This window comes from Rousettus aegyptiacus, unplaced genomic scaffold (genome assembly GCF_014176215.1).
Source record: "Rousettus aegyptiacus isolate mRouAeg1 unplaced genomic scaffold, mRouAeg1.p scaffold_m13_p_4, whole genome shotgun sequence".
In the NCBI taxonomy this organism is placed as follows: Eukaryota; Metazoa; Chordata; class Mammalia; order Chiroptera; family Pteropodidae; genus Rousettus; species Rousettus aegyptiacus.
Genome location: NW_023416307.1, coordinates 35,694,393 through 35,719,465, shown reverse-complemented (window position 1 = coordinate 35,719,465; position 25,073 = coordinate 35,694,393). Strand labels below are relative to the sequence as shown.

The 25,073-nt window shown below is 36.7% G+C and overlaps 1 protein-coding gene across 7 annotated transcripts in view; it reads left to right on the top strand.

Moving 5' to 3' along the window:
* Positions 1–29: 29 nt before the first annotated feature.
* The window catches only part of TBL1XR1 (TBL1X receptor 1), a 141,242-nt gene continuing 116,198 nt past the window's right edge, over positions 30–25,073 (top strand). For 2 of the 7 annotated variants that reach the window (XM_016157793.2, XM_036219638.1), the window contains exon 1: positions 613–1,050. The gene's annotated coding sequence lies outside the window, so the exon portion shown is untranslated. Of the gene's footprint in view, positions 49–612; positions 1,051–1,743; positions 1,853–25,073 lie in introns of those variants that run through there. The other 5 variants (XM_036219639.1, XM_036219637.1, XM_016157534.2 and 2 more) reach the window with 4 other exon arrangements.

The window sequence follows — 25,073 nt, the reverse complement described above, 5'->3', positions numbered from 1 at the left end:
TGGATTACATTTTGAAAATTGCTTATTACAGATAAAGCACCTTTGCAGGTACGCTTCCGACAAACATATGTATTTATGCACACAAAGGTGTGTGCACATCTTTTCACAAACAAACGTCCATATGATGCCTGCGCCTCGTTCCCTGCACTTGCCCACCGCGTGTGCGTGCTCAGCTGCGCAGCTCCGGTGCCGGCGGGGACTAGCCGCCCCCGATCACGCGGGCGACCTCCCCGGCAAAGTTAACCCGCGTTGCCACACTGGCTGCGGCGCGAGACTCCCCGCCCCCACTGGGCCTCGGGCCGCGCGGCCAACACCCACCCAAGCCGCCCGCAGCACCGGCGGTGGGGGCGGGGCGGCCAGTGCCCCAGAGGCGCCTCCAAGCGCCCGCGGGTCTTTCTTTATTTTTAAAAGACTGCGCCGCACACGCCCAGCCCCCAGAGCCGCCGCGGCGGGAGGGAGCGAGAGGAGCGAGGCCGAGGAGGCCCCTCCGCCGCGCCGCCGCCTCCCCGCGTCCGCGGCGCCCCTCCCCCGCCGGCCCCTCCCCCGCGCGCCCGCCCGGCGCAGGCCGCTCGGGTTTGTTTTGCTGCGCGGCCGCCGCTGCCGCGGGCCTCGCGAGCTCATTTGTGCCTGGCTGGTCCCCATTCCTCTCTCCCCAGTGTTGAGTGTCTGAGCCGTTGGCTGCTCCGAACCGTTTGGCTCTTTCCCTTAGTAACAGCTTTTACCTTCTGCCTCAATTCCTCTCCCCGCTCGCGCCCTTCCCCCGCGCGCCGCCTCCCCCCGCCGCCGGCCGCGTGCGCCCCCGCCCCTCCCCCCGCGGCGGGAGCACCTCCGCTCGCCACCTGGGGACCCGCGCGGCGCTCCCCGCCCCCGCCCGCCCTGCGCCCATCCCCCGCGCCCTCCGCTCGCCGGGGTTATAATTGCCTCTCACCCCCCGGAGGGGTTATTTTGGGGGTGGTTGGAGGCGGCGGCGGCGGCGGCGGCGAGGAGGGGAATTTCCTTGTGCCTCCATTCCCGGGAGGGGGGAGCGGCGTCGGAGGCCACCGTTTCCAGGTAAGCGCTGGGGGCCGGACCCTGGGGTGGGGGCGGCAGCGGGCCGGGGCGGGGGGCGCGGGCGGAGGTGGCCGGGGGCGCTGGGCCGCGGGGGGATGGGCGCAAGTGGAACATGCATTTTTCAACTTGGCCCTTTGGGGAGCTGGGGTTGGGGTGGGGGAGGGGAAAGAAGGGTAGGCATTTAGGGTGCCCCATCCCCCTTTTTCTTCTCAGGCTTCTTTGAAATGCTCACGTGCCTGCCCAGCCCCTACCCTTTCCTGGTCTTGGGGGATCCTTACCCTTATTATGTTGTTGTCCCCGAAAATGTGCACCTCGGCCTTCTCCCCCTCTTCCACCCTTCGTGCATTTACACCCCCTTTTTGTGTGTGGATGTGGGGAGAAGCTTTCAGGAAAGAATTTGCAATGTGGGGAGAAGCTTTCAGGAAAGAATTTGCAGCAAATTGAATCAAGGAGCCATCATGAGGCCGACTCCTTTATAGCCTATTTTTAGCAGAGGAGAGAGATCTTTTCGGTGCATGTTATTTTGTTAAACCTCTGGCGGCAATGGAAACCTGCTCCCCTCCTTGGGCGCGTCCCCGACCCGGGCGCGGCAACCCTGGCCGGCGTGCTGGGGGCTGCGGGCGGCTGTTGGGGCCGCGGGAACCGGGCGGGGGCGCCGGCGGGGGAGGGGCGCGGGGCCGCACTTCAGGACATGTTTATTTGTAACTTAGTGCTTTTTATCGTTCTAAGGAGGTATTTGATAGAGTCTCTTTGAAGTTGGGTTCAGAAGTGTAGAATTGGCAAAGTTATTGCCAGCTTCCTGGTAAGTTTTGGGTGGCACAGAGTCACATTTTCTGACAGTGTAAAGGCCACGTTGTGAGGGTGGTTTCTGGGTAACTTCCTTTTTGCAACCGATGTCATTTTTGAGCAGAAGCATACTTTTATTTAAGTGAAATATTAATCTTAAATGGCAGCTCGAGGGGAAGCTATGCATGTGTTAACATGTTCGGTATTTTTGGAAGTTCCAAATTTGCTGAAACAGGCATCACTTTGCAGTGGCAACCGAGGTTAAATTTAGGTTGTGATAATGGTGTGTTTAATGTAAAATTTGGGTTGTAAGGGCTTTTTAAAAATCCTCCTGTTCGGTTATCTAATAACATTCTGTAAAATAATTTGGTGATAAATGTCAAGGGTTGGAACCTAGTTAAAAACTAGATTTCCTCAGTGTCTGGAGTTTACTTAAAACCTTGGACTGTGCAGGCTAGGCTCCAAGGTGAAGAGTTTTAGTACCTATTTGATTTACAGTTGATTTAGGGAAGTTTACTACTGGCTTTCTTGTTTTCCAAACAAGCACCTTGTGTTGATCTAAATAAGCTTGTTAATAAAATATGGTGGTGAATTGGTGGGTTATTTTTAGTATAAATGGTACCTCCTCCTCCCCTCCCATAATTTAGTAATCATCATTTTTTTTTTTCCCCTAAAGACTCCTTTATCAGATTGAAAAATAAAAAGCTCTGGTGGTGTTTTCATCTACTTACTTAAAACAAATTGTAGTGAATATCCTGGTTACACGTTGAAGATACAATGAGTGACTTTTTGGCTTCCCCAGTGTGGTTCATTTTCATTTTTTATTAAATCAGACCCATACTACATTGGTGTATTTTAGTAATCCTGACTTCCTGGGACTGTGTGTTCTCACCATTTTAATAAGTTTATAGTCTAGGGAAATAGAGCAGCTTTGTCTCCATGAAAACGTTTTGTATGTTGGGTTGTATCATGGGAGTTCATGGCAAGCAGGCTTTGGAAATCATCATTGAGAGTTCTAGAAATAGCGTTTACCTGTGGAGAAGGGGTGGCAGATGGTAAATATGCCAGAGAGTCGTTAGGCATGTGATCCATTGTTTATACTTTTTGCTCTTAAGGTTTTCCTGCTTGTTTGGAATATGATTTTTTTCCCCAATTCTTTTATCATATGATTTTATGTATGTAATCACAACCATTAAATCCATAAGCATCTTTTTTTTTTTTTTTTTTGCCATTTTAGTAGTTAGACTTATAGGGCAAAATATTAAACTATGAGGGCTGTAAACAATATTTACATGGAAAAAGTTTTCCCTGCTATTAAGGAACTTAATTTAGGGACTTGTTAATGGCTTGAAACTTGTTTGAAAGCTCACCATTAGTTAATGGAGTGATGTGTTTTTTTCCAGCACATGCCAGTTTTGGTTAATTAATATGGTAGAAACACGTGGTACCTGGAGTGGCCCCTTGTGGAGGTTGTATTTTTGCATTGGTTGCTTAAAAGAATTATTAAATATTTTAATAACTTCACACGTGTTCAGGAATCTTTTTGTTACTTGCGTTTTCAACATCTAATTATGGTTTATTATGATTACCATGATGCATGCCTACCAAGAGAAGAAGTAACTGCCTCCTGTGTACTGGGAGCCTTACAAGCCAGTATGCAGAAAGGGCAGAAGCTTAATATAAACATAGGGGTTACCGATAAAAAGAGATGGGACTAATGGACCTTTTGAACGACCACTTGTTGAATAAACATATCTTGTCAAATGAAGTTGACAAAGGAACCCTCCCACGATTTACTACAGCAGTATTACTACAAAGAATTTCTGACTTGTCACATTTTGGTAAAGTCAATAGAAATAATATGTTGTGTTTGTCAGTTTTCTGTGTTATTTATATACAAAGAATTGAGAGAAATGTGAATGGTACTTAAGTGGGGGAAGAGAGATGGCAGAAATATTAAGACTGTGCGACTTTGTATTTTTCTACATGTGAATTTGACTCCTTTCACAAATAACATTTACAGCTTCAGTCACTGAAATGCAAAAAAAGCAGCTAACTTGGAGGAGACATTTATGCATTTCCATAATACACAAAAGCTAGTCCTCCAGGGCTGCGTAATAAAGAATTGATGAGTATCATCCAGTTTGGGGACCACCATGGTGGTATCTCTCCCGCTCTATCACCAGCAGAAACTTGAATTAGAAAACAAAACTATGAGAGGGCTGATGCTGGAGAGGTTTGCTTGGGATTGGACTCTATAAGAGTACGTTGACTTGCCCTGTTACCAGAACCAGAAGAAAGGGACCCTGTTTGGGCTGTGCTCTAGGAAAAGTGTGAGTTGCTTTCTGTGTCATTTATACTTAAGAGTAATCCTATGAGGTGTGTAGTATATGGGGCTTTTTTTGGTGAATGATGAAACTAGAGGCGCAGAAAAGTTAATTCACTTGCCCAAGGCCACAAAATGATCACATGATGCATTAGAATTTGAACTTAGCTTTGTCTGAGCCCTAGTCCATGTTCTTTGTAGATGACTGTTGTGATAAATTTTTCCAGCTGTTTTGTCAGTCTTGCCTTTAGTTACCCTTGCAAAAACTAGTGTTTTTAATCAAGCTTATAATTCAATAGTTGCACATCTCTACTAATTGGGTCAAATGATTGCATGGATAAATGAAATTCGAGTGATTCAAACATCATTGTGTTTAACTCTCTCAGAACTCTTTAAAAAGATGGAATCTTGTCTGCTGCTGTCTGTATTTTCTACCTTAAAATTGACAGTGGTGAAGTAGCCTCTCTAAGTACTGCCCACAGAAGTAAGAAAATGTGTTTCCATGCTGGCAATTAATAAGGAAAAGGAAATGAGAGTATGTCCAGCTATCCTCAAATTACATATTCCTGAAAATTTGTGTAAGAAAAATCATATGTCTTGTGTAGCATAGTGATTCCATCAGGGGTCCTTCAGGTGAATTGTCTGGATTCACACTCAGGCTCCATCCCTTACTATGTTTGACCTTGAGGAAATAACTCTTGCTGTTTCTCAGTTTCCTCCACTGTGTCATGGAGACAGTTGGCTTTACGAGTTGAGAGGATTGAGAGAATTATATGTGTGTCAGGTGCTGAGAACAGTACCTGACATAGGACAAGCATCATGGAAGTGTATAGCATTTAGGATTATGATGATGGGTTTGAATTTGAAGTTTGCTTCAATGTATTACATTTTATTTGTTTGTTACTTACTTTAAGTGGGGGCATAATGTCATAGAAAGCATTTGGCAGCTTTATTTCTTAAGTTCCTGGATAAAATCCTTCAGACAAATTTGGTGTAATTTATTTAGTCTTGAAGCTGCGATCTAAGGCTTACCTTGAGGAATTAGATTTTAACACTAAGTGGGACCAATAATACCAAGTTACATGGTTGGTGTAGGTATAGTGGTGGGTCTTTTACATGCTTTGCTGCTGTTCTGTCACTTGAGCTTGGACATTTAAATCTACTGGTACCTTTTGAAATATTTTCCAACTCTTTTTAGATAAAAAAGGGAATTTTGTTTATCAAGGCCGGATCCAGCAGTACCTAAGATCTACTTTTCAGATTGGAGTGGATACTTCAAGTAGATTATTATTTTCCCCAGCCTTGACCTTTCATCTGTGTTCTTGTGCCATATTTCAGCTGCTGTCAAGGCAGTTCTACTTGGAAGTGCTGTTTCTCTGAAATATCTCTGAGCCTTGTCTTTTTTTCACTTCCCATTTTTTACCATTCTTAATTCAGCAGTAATATTAACTATTAATAGAGTTCTATGTGTCAGGACTACACAGGTGCTTTGTCAGGTACTCGTGATAATCTAACTGGGTAATATCCTGATTTTAACAGTGAGGAAACCAAGGTTCAGATAGTATGGGATGCACAGAGGGATTTAGGCTCAGTGCGTCTGTTTTCTTACCAGTATTCTTAACTAGCAGTCTACTGTCTTCTCAGTGAATGAATGATTGAATGGTTTTAGGTCTGGTTATTGCATTAATTTTCTAGTAGGTTGCCTTGAGCAGCCTTTCTTCTCCGTCCTGTCTTCTGTAACTACTGACACTATAATTTATTTAAAATACTGATTTCATCATGTCAGTTTCCCTCCTGGAGAACCCATAATGGCTTCCCTTTGCCAACTGGATCGAGTTCATATGCTTCACTGTGGCTTTTAAGGCTCCATTCTACCTATTCAGCTTAATTTCCCACTCTTCCCCAGCTGGAATTCTTGCCTGCCTATCAAATACTGCAGTTTTCCATACTCATTACTCTTCTGCTTTTGCCTGTGCTGTTCCTACCCTTTGTCCTTTTTATAGCCTCGTTTCAGTACCACTTCCATGGAGCTTTTTCTGGCCATCCTGACTCAGGATATTTCTTCTCTGAGATTCTATTGCATTTAAAGACTATCACAAACTCCATAATTATTCATTGTTTTATGAGAATGTGTCACATGGCCCCCAACTACATGTCACGTTTCTTGAAGGACCTTTTTTCTTATAGAATTTAGCAGAATTCTTGACTTTCCCTCATGCCATCTTCATGTTAAAATGGATTGTTTCTACAAGGGCCAGTGTTAAAATTACAGCGACAGTCCCGTTGTTGATGTGGCAGAAGCTTCTTTTTGAATTAGACCTTCAAAGTTTAGGTTTACTATAGTCTCATTTAACTGTTAATTTTATTTTTTTTTTAAAAAAAAAAAACCTAGTCAAAACTTAGAGTGAAATGAAAACGAATAACTTTTGTCCTCTTAATCCTGAAATAGTAGTAAAAAACCTAGTCTAGTTGGGAATCATGTCACACAGGCTAAGTTGGCTTTGCCCGGTTATATTTGGCCAGTTATAATGAAACTTAAGATTTTGAACATTATTTTTTTAATCTCTCAGACCTTTTTGCTCATTATTTTCCCGGTAATGTGCCTAAATAAGATGAAGTTTTTCGCTCCGGGTATGCGTGACAGCATTCCGACCACATTGGAGTCCCATTTGTGCCATGGCAGCGAATGTATTACTTTTCAGTGTCGGGCGTGTCTAATATACAGTGTAAGTGGGTTTAATCTACCTAAAGAATGTCACTGTGACCATCTCTCTTCAGTAGGCTTTTATGGTAAGGCTGTGCCATATTAATTTCAAACAACCTGTGTAATATATTCTAAGCACAACTACTTGGTATTCTATCCTTCTGACATTTTTAATATTTAGAGTTTTAAAATGTGTTTTTCAGTATAATTTTATCTGTATCAAACAAAATGAGTTGCTATGCTTTCTGAAAACTTACATTCTTAATTTAGAATTAATACTGTCATATTATAAGGGTCATGCCGAAAGGGCAACAGTTAAGTTTCAGTAAACAAACATGAATTAAGGAAAATATTTGTATGAAATGACTAGTTTGAAAAATGAGGAAGAATAGATAATGTTTAAATTGGGAGTTTGCCACCTATTTTCCTCTTTAGCAATGAAAGTTACTTTCAGGAGGTAGAATTAAAAAGAATAGAACATGGGGAGTATGGGTCAGAGATGGTCATTCCAGTATCTTAATAGAATAATTCTTTTTATGAAATTGTACTCTGGACTCTTAAACTTTTTTTTTTCTCCTATAAAGGAGGTGTTTTTAATTACCTTTAAACAAAAACTGAAGCATTTTTACTTTTCAGGAACTAGATTTCAACCTACATCTTGATATCTTTATTTTGAGAACAAAGGGCTGGTATCAGAGCTTTCTTTTCTATCCCTTTTTTTTTTTTTTTTTTTTTGGCATTGTGTCCTTTTCAGCACACCTAATGATAGCACATTATAATGAAGTAATCAGTGACTGTTTTTGTTCTTTCTGTGTATCTATTTGAATGGTGGGTAGCATTTTAACATGGGTTCACTGTTAACCGAATGAATTTTTATCAGTTTTTGCAAAGCCATAGTTGACATGGGAAAGTCATTTAGCTTCTAGGAATGTATATTAAGTGGGTCACATGAAATATTGCCTCAAGTTTGCTCATTCACTCAACCGATATTTATGTAGTCCGTTCCTATAATAAAATTTTTAGATTCTGTCATTTAATTTTTATGTGACTTTTTTTGAGGGAGATCTGCATGAAAACTTGGTTAATGTAGAGAATATAAAGACTAAAAATCTACATACAGCCTTATATAGAATAGTAGTCAGAAAGTCCTTGATATTAGCATGAGCAAACACTTTGCCAGAGAAGTTATAGTAATAGCCTATTTTGGTGGTTACCTTCAGCTGCTAACAATACCGCTTATGGGTTAGGGAGCGATGTTTTATGTTTTCTTCTTAATTTGAACAGACTCACTGTGTAGAGTGTACTAACTTTGTTCCATTTCTGTTTTGCGGCTATCGGATGTCCATTAACTCACATCACAGTATAAGGCAATTGGGTCATCTACTTTGAATTTCTGAATTAAGGTAATAGGAAAAATGAATGAATTTTTTTTAATACCATTTTTTTCTACATAACTATACTTTCATGAGATATAATTTGTCATACATGTCTAAATTTTTAGATGGTGTTTGTACCTGTGGCAGTGTTCTTTGGCACCTTATGTAAAAATGTAATATGCTATATTCTGAAAAATTTTCCTCCACTAAAGTGATGGGTTTTTAAAAAAATCATCTTCGTCTTAGTAAGCGGTCTACATTTGTGAGATCACAGGTGGGTTAGGAGTGCAGTCTGTTGTATCAAGGAAATAGTTTTCCTGTTCTTGTGCAAAAAATAACAGGCCCTCACGGGAAATTATTTTTTGACCTTAGACTTCCTAATGTCCTGCCAACAGAGGTGACCAGTTTTAACACCTGGTGGGAGATATTTTATATGAATTGGTCTTTTACAGATTTGTTTAGATTTGATGTTTATAATTTTCTTGTAAGTATTTATAGGATCATAAAGATATTTTAAAATGAAAAAAAAAAACAAGAAGAAAAGTTATTGTAGTCAGCTGCCATTTTGCTTAAACATGGGGACAGGAGCAGAAAAATGGATACACACTTGATGGTGTGTGTATGTGTGTGTACGTGTGCTTGTTTTATGTTTAAGATGACTTCAGAAAGATACAAGAGACTAGTAACACTGGTTTCAGGGGAGGAGTTGGGGTGGAGAGATCATGTGGTCAGATGTGGGAGAAACTTATTTTCATGCATAACCTTTTGAACTGTTAATTTACTGTATTAGTTTTAGCATTTGAAAAAAAATGATTGTGAAAAATCAAGTCGTCCTAATTTTTCTATTTCTTTAAATTGGACAGTCAAAAGAAGGGAAATCTGTGTTAATTTCTCCCATGCATTTCTGTCAGTTCTTAAAGAGTTTATATATGTCTGTATACACTTATTTTTATATCTCAGATTTGTTGGCAGAATTAGAGCCAGTGAGTATGATTTAAAAGTGTTGATTTTGTTTCTTCGTTGGCTCATCAGAACAGTGGAAGTATTTAGTGATGGTGAACAGGTGATTTTTGAGTCCCATTGAAGGTTGAGAATTAAAAATTAATTTACTGCAAACTTTAAAAGATTTTGGTCTTATAGAAATAGTGGCGTTTGATTTCAAAGGTGTTGTTTTGCCAAGGGTTTTGAAATCAGGTTAAAATTGGTGTTCTCATGGTTTAATAGTTGACTTTAATAATTATCATAGTCTTTGATATAATGGGATCTGTGGAACTATGGATTATGATAGTGCACGGATCCTAACATGATTTGTGAATTTATATATATGTATTATTGACTCTAAGGAGACAGGATAACATTAGACTCTGATTTCATTTTTGGTTGCAGTTGGTGTCACTTGTAATTGTTCACTGGCCCTTTAGTTTACCCAAAGGGTCTTGCCTTCTGCTTGTGCTCATCAATTTCAGCTTAAGCTGGAACAGCCTCAGGAAGGTAGCACCTGTTTTGTGCGTTTAATTCTGCTGTACTGTGACCTGGCATTGGCCTTTCCTGAGAGCAGTGCCCCTCTTTTTTGGAATAAGAAGGCTTGGAAGGGTCTGTGTCTGATCTTTGGCAGTAAACCCTTACTGTAGGATGTTAATGTGGCTAAGAGCTCAGCCTCTTAAGCCAAGCATACCTGGTTTGAATATTGTCACCCCTACATATTAGTTGTATGGCTTTAGAAAATTATGCAAACATTCAGTTGGTTTCCACTCTAAAAAATAGGAATAAAGAATAATGAATATTTTCTTCACAGAGCAGTTGTGGGCTTTGGAATGTGACTACTTGTAAAGCAGTTATCATAGGGCCTGGCGCATAGGAAGTACTCAATAAATGGTAGCTTCTACTTGGTGCTTTTGTTAGCTGCAGGAGGAACAGCTGTAGAGAGACAGAAAAATGACACCCCTCCTGGAAACCTATCATAGTTACTTGTAGCAACTGCAGAGAATGAGAATGATTAGAATTCCCCATTTGGAGGGCTAAGACTGCATTTGGTGACTGACTTTTGTTGCCCACTCTTAAAAGTGAGGACATACACTGTGGTGCTTTATGTCTCTGATACATATGTTGTTTTATAGTAATATATTTTGGCCATATTTTGACATTTCAAAAAAGTTAACGACCTTTCTTAAAAAAAAAAAAATTGTTTTCTAGAATGGACTCTCCTTTTCTCCAGCCTCTGGCAGATCAAACACTGCTCTGGCTCTTAGTGGGTACTGCTAGGAAAGATCTGTCATTTTGAGTATGCATGTTACACATTATGTAAAATTTGACTTGGACGCTCACTAAGAAATATATATGACAACACAGAATGTGTACATATTCACAAAATACTGAAATAAGTTTTCAGGAAATACTTGCTGTAATACATGGTGCACATTTTTTTTTTCTCCACATTTTCTATACTCTGATTTTTTGTTTAAAAACAGATCTATTCATTTTTACATTTTATGCTGTCGTAAATTTCTAAAATGATTTTATTTTACAAGTAATAATGATTGTATTATTTACTCAGTTTAGAAAATACTGAAATTATCTGACCTTTGTGGATTTAGAATCAGTACTCAGAATTAAAAACAAATTATTATTCTGAATGATAGAGCATAGGTAAATCCCATTTATTGGTGCTAATGTATTTAGGTAGTATTCTGAGGCCCTATTGGGATTCTGAAATTATAACACCCTCATTTTGCAAGATAAATAAAATACAAAAAGTAAAAAGTAAAATACAAAAAGAATTTGATTGCTAATGAGTGGGAATATAAGACCTCTTTTTTTGGAGGGATAATCTGCAAATAGATTTGGATTAAGAACCCTGAATTCTTTTCACAAAGAGCCGTGATTACTTTAAAAGGAATAACCATTACATTAAGTTTCTTAAATCCTTTTGGAAAAGAATTTTGGATAGGTTGTTTTTATCTTTTTTTAAAAAATTAACATGCCGTAATATGTTGGCTGCATGTTGACTGAAGATTAATCTTATTTCTATGGCAATCTTAAATTGATTTCCTGGCTTACTAGTTGTCTGTTTCTAGCACACACCTCTCCTTGTCAACTCTCTTACCGGGCAGAACCTTCCTTGAGGATAGTTGTGTTTCACCCATCTTTATCCTCGGGTCCATCATTGATCCATCATCTGGTACAGTGCACACTGTTGACTTTCCATTCATGTTAAGTCGAATCCATGAGACTCTATGGTTGAGGTATAGCTTTCTTAGTACAATAGACCCTTGCTGCTTTGAGGGCAATGCAGGTATACAAAATAAGAAAAGGGGTCCATCCATCTTCACAATTATTGACCTATGGACTCATGTTCATATTGTAGGAATTATGAGGGTTGGCTTGATTACCTAGCGTCCTGCTTTTACAGTTTTTGGCATCTGCAGAGACAATGAATATTCTCAGAACCTGGATTAAGAGACACAAAGACATTGACCTGACATTAACAGTTAAAACTGATTGGGCAGTTGTGTGGACTTGTCCACATGTCCCTGATACTTCTGTACACTCTAGTCTATTTTTCCATGTTCCTTTTTTCTCCCTAATAAGAACTCTGGCCTTCACCTGATACTGATAATGCCATTCTTGCCTGACTTTTTCTCCTTGTTCTTGATCTTAGCCCTTGTGCTTGGTCGGCCCTTGTGCTTGGTGGTTCGGTTCACCCACTGATAGTCCTCCCCTTTGAGCGTGGCCTTCCCTCAGGGCTCAGAGGATGTGCACACTCCATGTCCTTTGTCTCTTTAAATTAGCCCTTACTGTACAAGTGATTCTGTGGCCCAGATTGGCTCTTAATTCTGACCTCTTTTCCTGATCTACTACCCACATTCTAGAATGGGAACATCCTGTACTTTCTTCCTTTGTGTTTGCTGTTGAGTGTAGGCTGGCAGTAAGTAGCATTAGATTTTGATTTATGATACGTGGTGATGAGACATTTGTTAGAGGAGGAGTTAGAGATGGAAGAAATAGAGGGAGGTCATGATAACACCAAGCTGTCAGGGCAATCGGGCAACACCCTCTAATTTGGCTACTATTGAAAATATCCGGGACAATTTGACATTTGAGTCTTTGGAGGTTGGGAATAAGAAGTCTTGGTAGGTGTGATTCTGTTATCATTTGGTGCCTTCCAAGTGGCATGTGACTTTTTTTTCATCTTTATTGAGGTAAAAAGATGATTCTTTTGTCATGGTGGTAGTTGTCAGAAGGGACATAGTTGAGCTGCTTTCTGGAAACCAGAATTTGCTATATGGAAGATAAGATTTTCAGTCTTAGAATTTTAACTAAAATCATTATCACAGTATTTCAGTGCTATTTTAAGAACTATTTATACTTATAAATAAATTTAAAATTCATCAGCAGACCTAAAAAATTACCAAGCCTAACATTTAAAATATTAACATTTTCACTTTTCTCTGAATGTTGTTAAAATAGGCAAAAGGTACTATTAAATGGGAGCATGAACAGATTATTTTAGAAGCTTTTGTGTTTTTATTCTTTGTTTACTTGTCTGCTGGAGAACATTTTTGTTTAGATAACTTTTGTATTCCTAGGCTTTCTGCTTGTATGTGAATGTGTTTTATAATTCGTTGCCTCTCTACTTGGTTTGCTCCTTTTTTGGGGGTCATAGACTCTTGAATAGCTGGCTGCCTTTTTTCATCTAGTCTCATTTGCCTTTCTTGCATTTTCTTCTCAGTGACTCGTGTATTTTGCTAGTAGGTAACATTGGTTGGTTGGTTACTTTGGTCTGACAAATCAATATATAAGTGACTTCCTACAAGTGAGAACTAGTAGTAACAGAAAAAGTGGCTTTATTTTTTTTGAGACTGCATACCAGCACACTGACCTTTTGATAAATACTGTGATAAATGCATATGGTATAATTTACATGGATACATATATGGTTTTATAGAGTACATGGCAAAAACATTTATACATACTATTTTGTGTGGCATTATATAAGATGCTCAATAAATGTCAGTTTTCTTCCCTTTTCCCTTTTTCTGTGGGTTTTCCATCATACTCAGTACGAAATTCAAATGTCTTCTCTTAGCCTGTGAGGGTCCCCTACCACGTGCTTTGCCCCTTGGCCACCTCACAAATCAGCATATTTTACAGGACCCTCTCCCTTGTTCACTGTGCCCACCATACTAGCTCCATGCCCACTGACAAGCCTGTTCCTTCTCTATGCCTTAATTGCTTTCCGCTGTGCCTCAGGCTTTGCCCTGAGATTGTCACATGGCTAATTATGTCATTCAGATTTTAGTTTTAATGCCACTACCTCGAAGAGGTCACATAGAGTGGTCACTGAAGTGTAGCTGCTCACTCCTTAGCCATTTTCAGGCAGAAGACACTCTTATTTTCCTCATAGTATTTCTTTCTGAAATAGCCTTGATCATTAATATATACTCCCATCCCCCCACACCTCCTCTTTCCGGCTCACCTCTATAGTTTAAACTCTATGAGAACAGATATAGTATAGGGTCTGCCATGTCACTCTAGGACCTAAAACGGGAGGTAGGTATTCAGTAAATATTTGAGTAAATTGTTCTCTCAGGAATATTCTCATGACCAGCTAATAGCCTTAAGCTAGTTCATCCTACAATAGAACACTGGAAGTAACTCATTGAAAGGTCAGTAGTTAGGGGAGTGTTAGAAGAGGCTTTACTACACTGATATGTGCATTCCAAAGCCTAGGGGAATATGTAAGTGTACTATGCTTTTTTTGGAGGGACATATTTACAGATGTCATTTGAATCAGTCTGGGGATGATTGCTGAAATTTGAAAATATGCTTGTGCTAATCTTAAATGCTAGATTTTAAGAGGTTAACACTTCATTTTTCTTAAGTTAAAGATACATATTTCATTCAGATCATGAGAGCCAAATATCCGCATTATGTTTTATACAGATTCTGGAGAGTTTGTAATTTGCCTTTACTTACATTTATCTGGGATATTGTCTTGATTAATCACATTCAACTTTTCAAAGTTGGTATATGAGTCAGAGCTTTTGTGGTTATGTGATAGAAACTGCAAATTAACTTAAGACAAAAAGGGGAATTCATTGGTGTATGGAATGCAGAAATGTATTGGAGAACTCAACTATAGGAAGGGCACTGAGTCAGCCACACTGTAGGACTAGAACCAGACCCATTGGAATGCTACCAGAAATCTCTGTTAACAGCTTTTTTCTTTTCTTTTTTTTAGATTAGTTTTTTTCTCAGTGTAGATTGGCATTCTTCACATGGAGAAAAATATAACTTTGCAGTGCCAGAGTTTTTATTCTGTTTTCCCCTACTGTAGAGTAAGAACTACCTCTTTATTTATTTTGCTTGGAAAATTCTTGAAGCACTGATCAATTTGTTTTGGGAAAGTGCTTGACCATGGCCAGAGGCCACGTAAAACTTCGACTGCCCCCAAGTACCTGGTGGGATTGGGGCGAGAGCAGTGGGTATGACAGTTGAGTAAATAAAGAAGCTACTGAACAGACAGTTTCTCTCTTCCCCCACCCCAAATTGTCCTTTTACAGTTGTGATGATTGTACCTTTAATTCATAATACAAACTAACTTAAAACTCTCTTTTAACTAGAATTGGCACATTTTTTTTTGCTCTGCAGTTCTCTGTTTCAAATACAAATCCACTTTTTAAGTGAAAAATTGAGGTCTTTTATGTGATAGTAATTGTAATTTTACGCACTCTGTTGCTAATATGGATACTCGAATGAATTTGTCTTCTCAAAATGAGTTATATGGTAAAAAATTGATGCTATTTATTTTGGTTTTATTTTTAGTGTTATTTTTGCTAATTTAACACCTAGTGGAAGCCAATATTTGAAGGCAGCTGTTAGAAAATTATCAACAGGTTAATTTTACATATGTAGAAGATATTTTAATTTCTGAGGAAGTTAACCACCTTTATCTTAACCAGATAGTTAAATAATTTTTAGCATGTAACAAAAGGAACAAGTTACATATTCTTTTTTTAAATTAAAAAAATTTTTTCCCTTAAAGCATGTACTTTTTTGGTTTCATATTCTTAACAATTGTTATTTTGAGGAATACTGCATCAGCTCACTAAAATAAGAAAAGAGCCATGTAAAAAGAAGCCTTTGTGACCCTAGATATAGTAATCTTTTTTAACTTCAGGTGCTTTATCTTTAAAACATTGAACTGGATCCTTTCTGGATTTAATGCTCTTTTACCCTATGATTGTGCATATAATTTAAAGATTAAATGAGTGTTCAGCCAAATTAAATGGAAAATGTACAGTACTGATCTCTTGCAGTTTAATCATTGCCTGAATTGAGTCTTCTTAAAGAAAACATTTGCATTTCTCTGACACCGCTACACATTAACTGTAGAGAAAATATTTTTTAGATACCCAAAGAAGAAACTCCTGTTTTGTTAGCCAATAATATCTGAGTTCAGGTGCATTTATTTCTTACATCCCCATTTACGGTAGAGAAAATTAAAAGAAATAGCATGAAACACATTTTTGACAATGATTGTTTTCTTCAATGCCCTCATTTTGATTGTATGATTGTTGAATGTCAAAGCCCAGATAATTTTTCAGCACTTTGCTCTGTGTACGACACATTTTTGAAATTGTACTAAAAGTATATCTCAAACACTATGAGAAAATGCTGTTTGCATTCATAATTTTTAAGTACTAAAGTAAGTAACAAGAGTTGCTCATGTTTAACTACTTAGAATTTGTGTATATTAAAATAATTTACAGTAAAAAATAGATATGTGAGTGGTATAACAGGAGAAGGAGAGGATATAGGGTGTAAAGATGCCAAACAGGTTGGTATATTGTAGCAAACAGTTTGCTTTATTTGTAGCATATGGTTTATAAGTTAGAGAGTGATGTGAACAGACGGGAAAGGTAAGAGGGTTCATATCATGAAGTGACTTCTTTGCTGTGGTAAGGACTTTGGACATTATTCTTTGACAGGGAACTAGTGAAGGACTTTAAGCAGAACAGAAGGATTATCGTTTCAACCCTTAGTGCATGAAGGATGAGATGATGAAAAAAAAGGCTTAGCTCTGGATAGAAGGGAGAAAGTTGAGCTGGTGGTGTGATAGGTGAGAATGACATCACCTAATTCTTAGAGTACCACAAACTGGTCCATGGTTCTAAATTCTGTAAAAAAGTGATTGGAAATTAAGGAGAGAATGGTATTGAAAAGAGCAAAGCATCTAGGCTGTTGCTGTTGCTGTTGGTTTTTTTTTTTTTTTTTTTTTTGCTACTGCTCCTCTTTTGGGGGAGAACATGGGACGGAGATCGGGGTTTGTGGGGGTAAGGAATTAATTTGATGTCCAAATAGCTAAGGGATAAAAGCAAGAGGACAGTGCCAAAAGAGGGAAATTGCTGCATGGGAAAGAAGGATCCTATTATTGTGATACCCTAAACCAAGGGATAATTAAATTAAGTAGTTATTTGAGAATAGTCACAAGATAGCTTAGTATAGTATAACTGGTTTGTGAGTTTTCTAGTAGGTGTAATTTGTCTTGAATTATAGGTCAGTAATTTTTTCATTTATTTTCAAAACTTAAACTATTTTACATTAACAAAAGTTATTAGAATCTCAATTTGATAAGGGTAGAAAGTTAATCCGAATTAAGTACTGTTTAATTAAAATAGCATAAATATTGTAATCTATTATATTTCTTTTGTGTCAGTTGCCACTCATCACTAATTTTATTTGGCTCTTTTCTCTTTTACTTGAGTCTGGTTAAAGGTTTATCAATTTTGTTTTATCTTTTCAAAGAACCAGCACTTGGTTTCATCAATCTGTTTCCATCCTGATCTTTATTATTTACTTTCTTCTACTCACTTTGGGCTGTTTTGTTCTTTTTTCTAGTTCCTTTAGGTGTAAGATTAGATTGTATATTTTAGATTTTTCTCATTTCTTGACATAAATCTGTATTGCTATGAATTTACCTCTTAGAACTGCTTTGGCCATGTCTCATAGAGTTTGGGGTTGTTGTGTTTTTATTATTTGTCTCAAGGTGTCTTGATTTCTTCTTTGGTCTCATTGTTAACCCTTTCCAGTCATTGTTTAGTAGCATGTTATTTAGCCTCCATGTGTTGTGTTTTTTCAATTTTCATAGTGTAATTGATTTCTAGTTTTCATAACGTTGTGATTGGAGAGGATGCTCGATATGATTTCAATCTTAAATTTATTGAGGCTTACCATGTAGAAAATGTTTCATAGATGCTTGAAAAGAGTATAAATACTGCTGCTTTGGAGTAAAATATTCTAAAAGTATCCATTAAATTCATCAGGTATAATGTGTCATTTAAGGCTAGTGTTTCATTGTTCCTTTTCTGTCTGGATGATCTACCGATTGATGTCAGTGGGATGTTAAATTCCTTACTATGATTATATTACTGTAAGTCTCTCTCCTTATGTCCGTCAGTGTTTGCTTTATATATTTAGATGCTCCTATGTTGGGTGCATAAATATTTATAAGGGTTATATCTTGTAGGATTGACCCTTTTATCATTATGAAATGTCCTTTATCTTTTGTTATCTCCTTGGTTTTAAGTCAATTCTGTTTGATGTAAGTATTGCTACTCTAGCTATTTTTTCGTTTTCATTTGCCTGAAATGTCATTTTCCAACCCTTTACTTTTTGTCTCTGTTTGCCTTTTTGTCTGAAGTTGGTCTCTTATAAGCAGGATATGATGTGTCTTGTTTTCTTATCCATTTAGCCACCCTGTATATTTTGGTTGGAGCATTTTATATAAGGTATAACTCAAGATTTAAAGTCTTTGAACTTTACTGACATTTGAACATATTGAATGATAAACTTCCACTTTTTTTCTCCATCGATTAACAGTATCCAAGAAAATAATAAAATATAAACACCATGATTGCATGGAAAACTGTTCTGTTTTTTTAAGAGAATGTATATAATGTGCGTGTATGTAAACATGCAGTCTAGTTTTAGGCATTCAGGAATCCTAAAATAAGGGAAAATAAGTTGTAGAAGGTTAAAGGATGATAAAAGCTACTTAGTTTAAGCTGATTTGTTATTAGGATAATTGGGTTGGTAGGGAAAGGCAGAGAGAGTAGGCTAATATTTTAACCCCCGCCATCACAGCTATATTTTTCTATTAGAGAAAATAATAATGGCTAAAGATTTCAATAAAGTGAATATTTTGTTTTAAATCATAAATCAAGCAATGGAATTTTTAGGTTTAATAGGTAAATATAATTCATAAGTAATTGGTTATTTAAAATTATATGTAATAACTGTTTTTATAAATGTGTGTTGGTATTTTAGTATTAAATGTGCACAACTTTGTAGAAAGAGAAAACTTCAATATATTCATGTCTCTTTAATGATCACCAACTAAGCAATAACAGCTGATTGTAAAATATGTTGTATTGGAGCATTTAGACACTGGTTTGTAATTATGTAGTTTTTTTCCATACTGATTTCTTTTTCAGTAGAAGCAGTAATATAGATCTTAAAACTTGGTGTAGCCAGCTGAACACTTTTAAATATGATTAAGAAAAGAAGATTCATAAGTTATTTTGCCTATGACAGAAGCTTGGTTTCATTATATAACATGCCTAATGTCTGATGTGTTTATATTTTATGTCATCACATGTTAAGAATTTAGCTTAACTGAAAAGATACTGAAAGTTGTAGATTATGTTCCATTTTATGATTTGTAAGTATGAAGTTGTAATTATAAAAATAAAATAGAGTTTTTGTCTCCTGACAAATTTTGAGATACTAAGAGGAAGGAAGGGATATTAAAGTAAGTAAAATTATATTATCACATACTTTTTTTTATCATTGTAACAAAATTTGAAAATCTCCAACAAACTCTAAAATATATTTTAGAGTAAAAATATGCTTTATTCTAAAATGGTGTGAAATATTTAAAACTTAAGGACACCATAGTCTTGTAACTAATAATTTATATGCAGCTCAGATCTGGAAGATGTCACCTAAACTGAACTTAGTTGAGGCTAAAAGCATAAAGTAACCTGAAAACAGGGATATGTCAAAGAGGCCACTCAGGTTTTAACAATTCAGGGGTCATTTGGGAGTCATTTTAGAAATGAATACTCTAATAGGAAACATCGTAGTATTTCTAAATATGGACACATTTTTAGTGTCAAGTCAGCCATAATTGATAAAGCCAGAGTGTATTTTACTCAGCTAGGAACAAGAATTTTGGAAATGTTATTTTAGTTATTACTTTAAGACATGTTGTTTCTCGCTATCTTAAGTAATCACTTTTATAATTTCTCTTACCATCAATTAGTTGTGTCCATTAATATTTAAAGTATTATATACCATGTAACTACCAATAAAATCAAGATATGGAACATTTCTTTCCATTTAACAATTCCTTTGTACTTCTCCATCAATACATCCCCAACAAGGGTAACCATGATACCCATGGCCACTATAGATTTGTTTAGTAAATCTGAGAGTTATCTATATTGTGTCAAACAATTGTTTCTCTTTTATTGCTATGCACATAATGCTGTTATTTACCTAGATGGTGAGACATTTGGGTTTTTCAGCTTTGGCCTATTCGAAGGAAAACTGGTGAATATTCTTGTAAATACTTAAATCTTTTTTGTATTTTAGAAATGGAATTGATGGGTTTATAGAGTATAGTTTTATGTCTGAATTTAGTAGATACTGCCACACAGTTCCTCAAAGTTGTACCAATTTGCACTTCCACTAGCAATGTTTGAGAGTTCTGGTTGCTCCATATCTTTGCTAACACTTCATACTTTTTAGTCCTTTTAGTTTTAGCTGTTCTGGTGCGAGTGCAGTGGTAGCTCACTGTGGTTATAATTTGAATTTTCCTTGATGGCAAATGGTGTCGAGTGTCTTGTTATGTGCTTATTATCGACGTATTTTTTTAACTGGATGATCGGTCTTAGAATGATTTGTAGGAATTTTTTATGTATTATAATATGCCTATTGCGATATGAGTTTATAAATATATTTACTAGTTTGTAATATGTCTTGTACTTTTGATTGCCTGGCAAAAATCATAATAAGCAGACTTTAAAGCAAAATTTTTGGTCAAAATTTTTATTGTTTCCAAATTGCTCCTGAGTTTTGTGGTATAATTTTGAAAGGCTGTCTTTAATCTTAGGTTACCATATATTAATGAATCTAATGTGCCATCCAAGGTAAGATTTTTTTTTTTGAATTTTGTATACCCATGCAAAATAGTAAAAATGCTGTTAAACTGGCACCATTTTTTACCACTTACAATCTTTCTCTTATACTTAGAGATTTAGTTTTTTCTATTCTACACTACTCTTCCAGATAAATGAGAGGGAAAATAAATGAAATAAATTGGTTAAATTATTCTCCTAAAATGTTCACATTTAGAATAGGACTCCCAGATCATTTCTGACATAGTGTGTTTTTGCGTTGTTTTCCCTGTCATGAAAAAGCATTTTTTTAAAACAAATACAGAAAAGAACTAAAAGCTATGGTGCTGTGCTCTTAGGCTGAATTCGCCATTAGATAGATCTAGCTTATTTTTTTTACTCTAGCTTTTGTAATCTTGGTAAACATTTTGATTCTCTAGTTCCTGCACCTCTTCTCCTTAACTGCTGTTTGATAATGTAGAGTTTAAAAGAGTTGCAGGATTGTTCTCCCAAATTGCTGACCTCCATTCTGCAAATGTTGATGTAAGTTCTGTACATATAAGCAAGGACAGACATGATGTGATGCCAGCTGGCTAACACTAATTGTAAGACAAATCCTGATTTTAGACTGTTTTTCTTACAGTTAATACAATATCAAATCAAACACATTTTTCTAGATCAACCTGTTTGAATGATTTCTCTAAGGTAGCAAAATCAGAGTATATTTTTACTCTTCAATAACTAGTTTTTTATGTGTATACATGTATATTTAAAATTTAATTCAGAGAAGGAAAAAGAAAAACCCAACTTATATGTTGCTGAACTATTTATAGACTTCTGTATTTTCACGTGGCCTTTGGCCGATGATACGTTGGGGAATCATTGTTGTGCTGATGGTCATTTTACAGCGATTATCTTTTATGTAGGATTGTACATGCTTACCGCTGAATTCAAAGTTTTGACTTGCATTTTATTAATTGAAAATAGAATTAACCTAAGAGATTCGTGAGGTAGATACAGGAAATAATCTCCTTACTTCGTGTAGAAGGATCTACTTTGTTTAGTCAGGGTTTTTGGGAAAAGAAAATTTAAAGAGTACATAGACTAGCTAAAATGACCACAGGAAAAGTGAAGAAGGCAAGAACTGAGATAATAGGTAAACCAGTAAAGCATAACTTAGAATGTAACAGAAATAGAAAATTATTGTGTTAAACATTTACTAAATTAAAAAAAAAACCCTAAGTGTGTTCATGCATTTCTATATATGAATTATTGCTTAACTGGCTTTGCTTGTATAGTACTTAATTTTACATTTGTAATTTGTTATTTTAAGCTTTAGAATGTTGTGGATTTTAGATTTCTTTTATGATTTAGGACTCTTTGAGTTTTCTATAGCAAACCAAATATTGAGAGCTTGGTGAAAAAAGAATTTTTTTGAAAAGTATCTCATGAAACTAGTTAAGGGATATATCCTAGAGTTGGGAACAGAGTGGAATTTAGGGACCCAATGGAGACTGTTATTTCTTTCTGCAAATTAGATACTTCTATTTATCTGGTCCACAACTCAGAAAAACAAGGCTTCCAGCAGCTCTTTATGTTACTTGTCTAAGCCTCTAGAGAAAGCACTCTTTCTTTTGTTTCCTCCTATTCCATTTTTTTTCTTTTTTCTTTCCCCAGATTAAGAAATATTCCAGGATCACATGTGAATCCAGCTCTCTAGTCATGCTCTTAACCATCACTTAATATTATTAAGTAAATTAGATCTAGACTATGAGGTTAGATACATGAACATGGTGGTGTGGTATCAATGACCTTACCCCATTGATAAATTAGTTATATAATTTTTTAAATAGATAAACATAAATCTTACTGAAATAAAATTTTGACTTCTTATGAAGATGTATAACTAGTTTCTTTGAAACTCAGCGGCATAACCAGCTGAATTTGGGGCCAGCGTAGCTTGTCTTAACATGAACGAACGGTCATTGTCAGTTTTCGCCAAGCCCTGTGCACCAGGTGGCTGCAGTAATGTTACTTGTGTAGAAAGTATATTCTTGGTGTCATAGGAACTGGTACTTTTAACATTTACCAATTATAATTATACGTTTACTTTTCCCACTAAAATGTTAAGGATTGATGTACCTTGGAAGGGGTGTTATAAGTGCTTATTTGAAAAAAGAAGAAAGAATGAATATAAGAACTTGCGCTGGCAAAAATGTGATGAGAATTTTGTCTTTGTTTTCAAGTAGTTATTTTAATCAGACTTACCATTTATATGTGTTTTGATTATATATATTGATTTTTACATAGTTTTTAATAAATCATGCAGTTCTCCTAACAACATTGAGCATGCTGTATTTTAAAATAGAGGGTCCTTATTTTCATAAAATGATGCTCTTAATTGTTCCGTAAGTGGCAATTTACTTACCATTTTTGAGGGACTCTTTTTAGCATTAGAGAATTGACATAATTTCAAGAAGCTTGTTCATTCAGTTTTGGAAGTAAGCTCTTTCCTCAGTAGTAGGAATCAGGCCCAGCATTTTAAATCCATGATGGAAACTTATTGCTCCTTTTTTCCCATTGAGAAAATTCAAGCATGTACCAGATAAACACAAAACATCCTTGTCACTATAGGAATTAAAAAAAATTCCTTCCTTTTTGCATTTTATCATAGGCTATCTAAAACTAATAGAATATCTCCACATTGAATGCTAATGATTTTAGAGACCATGTTGTATTTTTATATCTTTAGTTTTAAACATGGATGCCCTTTTAGTGGCTCCAGTAATTTAAATGTGGCCCATAGGATGGATCTTTTGTTCTGTAGAAGAATGATATTTATTTAGTATTACTGCGGGAAAGTTAATTTTCTGGGTTTATCTAATGTTAAGGGTGTTAGTGGTTGTCCAATTTTCTTTTTAAGGTAGCGGTGCTTAACCAGGGCGTGTAAAGTGCTATGTGATTTCCTAACCACAGCCACGCAGGTCATTTGGCTTCTTAGCTCTTCTTAGTCACGGCTTCTGAACTGTCTCCTAGAAGCAGTACCATGGCAACACACAGGATTTTCCATCTTTAATATGACGTGGAATTTAGGGATGGACCACTACCACAGTTGTGACTATGCTCTAAATTCCCATGTTTGAACTGGAATTTCCAACAGGTTTTTCTTTAGAAATACTGTTATAAAAAGTGTTCAGTTCTTCAGTGGCAAATATTATTTCCTACCTACTCAAAGATTGTTTTTCTGAAAACTGCCATGGTGCAACTTAAGATACATGAGAAAGATAGGTTGGAGAATTGGGGTCATGAGAAAACCTGTTAAAGCCTTTAGGGAAAAACTTAACGGAAATAAAACAAAATACCTCCTAAAGACATTATTTATGACTTTTATAATAAACTGTGCTGGGTGTACTTTACATATAATAAATTATATGCATTAAGGTGTATAGTCCACTGAAATTTGACAATTGTGTATACCTGTATAACAGCGCAGTTCAAGCCACGGCTCATGTTCATTACAGAAAAAGGTCCCTTGTTCCAAGCTGCAGTGAGTACTACTCTTCACCTCCATCCTAGGCAACCACTGATCTGCTTTCTAACACTGTGAATTAGTTTTGCTTCCTTTAAAATTTCTGTAAGTGGCATTTCATTCTGTTTTATGGTAGGCAGAATAAAGGCCCCTTAAAGATGTTTATACTTTAATCCCCAGAACCTGTGAATATCTTACTTTATATAGCAAAAGATATTTTGCTGATGTGACAAATTAAGGGTCTTAAGATGGGGAGATTATCCTAGATTGTACAGGTGGGTATAATTAATTACTCGAGTCCTTAAAAGCTTGTCTGAGAGATGACTACTGAAGAATGGTGAGAGAGATGCAACTGAGCAAAACAAACTTTGGTAATGGAGGAACGAGGACTGTGAGCCAAGGAATGTAGCCTGTCTCCAGAAGCTAGAAAGGTTGAAGAAATTGATCTCTCCTATAAGGTTCCAGAGAAGAATGTGGCCCTGCTCTTTCACCTTCATTTTATCCCAGTGAGCCCTGTGTCAGACTTTTACCAAACGATAATTAATTTGTGTTGTTTTAAGGTACTAAATTTGTGGAAATTTCTTCCAGCATCAATAGAAACTAATGCAGTTTTCTTTTGATCTTTCCTCCCGCTTTTTCCATATTGATTGTGCAGCTATATCAGTCATTAGTTCCTTTTATTTCTTAGTTCCATTCTGTTGTATAGATGCACAACAGTTTTATAACTGTTCACCTGTTGATGGGCATTTGTATCATTTTCAGTTTGAGCTTATTAGAAATAAAGCTCCGTGAAACAAATATTTTTGTACAGGTTTTTGTGTGGACATAATGTTTTCACTATTCTTTTTACCTAGGAAGTAGGATTGCTAGGTCAAGGTGTATGTTTAATTTTATGAGAAACTGCCAAACTTCTCCACGTTCCCGCCAACAGTTTCTCTACCTTGGAAGTTTTAGCCTTTTTAATTTTGATCATTCTAGTGGATGTGTAGTAGTGTCTCCTTGTGTTTTCCTTTCATTGATGAATGACATTCATATGTCTTTTGTGGACTGTTCAAATATTTTATGTATTTTATGTTGTACTTTTATGTATATTATAGATGGACATTTTTTGTCAGAATTA